The 1,654-nt window shown below is 41.1% G+C and overlaps 1 non-coding gene across 1 annotated transcript; it reads left to right on the forward strand.

Moving 5' to 3' along the window:
• The first annotated feature begins 608 nt into the window (after positions 1-608).
• TRNAN-GUU (transfer RNA asparagine (anticodon GUU)) lies at positions 609-682 on the forward strand. The gene has a single exon. It is a non-coding gene; the product is annotated as a tRNA-Asn (tRNA).
• Positions 683-1,654: the final 972 nt, after the last annotated feature.

Raw genomic sequence — 1,654 nt, forward strand, 5'->3', positions numbered from 1 at the left:
TTTCTGCAACAACACATTACATTCAAACGGAGGCTACAGATTGTATAGAAGAAAACAAATAACAACCCCAAAGACATTCATTAAACATGTTAAGTGAGGACGTAAAGGAGATCTCTATAGAAATGTTTGGAAATCTGTTACGTCACACAGACATGTTGACAGAGTGGTCAGAAAGTGCAATTTTTCTTGAAATTAACAGGCAAGCTATCATCGATTGACTTAAAACCAATAAAACCTCAGATGTGGATGGTAACATAACGAAAGCAGTGAAAACCCATGGAAAAGTGAATTTCTCTTAAGGTTTGGGGATTTGATTGCCAACGGAATTACAAATTTGAACAAAAACAAATTGCTTAGCAGAGGATGGTTTCGATCCATCGACCTCTGGGTTATGGGCCCAGCACGCTTCCGCTGCGCCACTCTGCTGCTGTCACACCTTTCTCTGTGCATTTTGAAAGGGAGAAGCTGGCTCTACCTACATTTGCATGCAGATAAAGAACCATAGCTGCATTTGAAAGCAGAGGATGCCGTAACCTCTGAAAAAGCATTTAGACATTGTGAGAGCAAAATCTTGTTAGTCCACGTAGCTCTCTCGCCTCACGTGCTTAGTCTCTGTGGCGCAATTGGTTAGCGCGTTCGGCTGTTAACCGAAAGGTTGGTGGTTCAAGCCCACCCAGGGACGTTTTGAGACACTTGAGTTTTTTTAACCGAGAAGCAAAAAAGGAGCACAAAATAGTTACCTTTCAAACGCAAATACGGTGACTGCAAATTGATTAACATAGGTGGAGACCCTTCACAAAACCATGTTTAAAAGGAAGGGTGACGTCATATCTATGACGGTGCTTTCCAATTGAAACTTCATCAAAAGCACGTAAAACATCATCAGAAGTGAACAGGAAGTTAATTCTTCATTCCGTTGTCAACCGATTGGCCAGAAAATTGGGCTCGATCAAAGGGAACCTGAACAGGGGACTGCTCCTATCCATCGTCATTCATTGGGAAAGTGTCTGCAATTTCAAACACATTGCATTTCTCATATCAGCATGTGATGAGCGCCCGAAGCGTGCTGTTGAAACCCCACTCCGGGACCATTCCTTTTTCAATGCAGGAGGGGCAAAGCATTTGCTAACCAATAAGCAAAAAAATATGAAAATCCTCATCTTTCCCACAAAAACATCAAAAACAACAGCAAAAACATTGAAGACGGCTGGCTGCAAACGGAATAGAGAAATATCATACAAGCATGTTAAAAGCGTTGGAAGACAATTTTTTAAGGAAAGTGTTTTGAAACTTGAAGACACGCACGGACGTGCCAGATGATCAGAAAGTGCCATTTCACTCGGAGTTAACAGTCCAAATACAAGCAATCGACTTTAATGCCTCACTGCATCAAGCTTAGCAACGTTTGATGGGCACGGAAAGTTTGGTGATCAACTCCACTCTGGGATGATTCATTTTTAACATGGAATGGGCAAAGCATGCGCTAACCAAACAGAAAAAAAAGGAAAGAAAAACAGCAGCAAAGAGTAAAATTAGCTTTAATGTTTCTGCAACAACACATTACATTCAAACGGAGGCTACAGATTGTATAGAAGAAAACAAATAACAACCCCAAAGACATTCATTAAACATGTTAAGTGAGGACGTAAAGGAG

The sequence above is a fragment of the Pelobates fuscus genome, chromosome 2 (assembly GCF_036172605.1).
Source record: "Pelobates fuscus isolate aPelFus1 chromosome 2, aPelFus1.pri, whole genome shotgun sequence".
Taxonomy (NCBI): domain Eukaryota; kingdom Metazoa; phylum Chordata; class Amphibia; order Anura; family Pelobatidae; genus Pelobates; species Pelobates fuscus.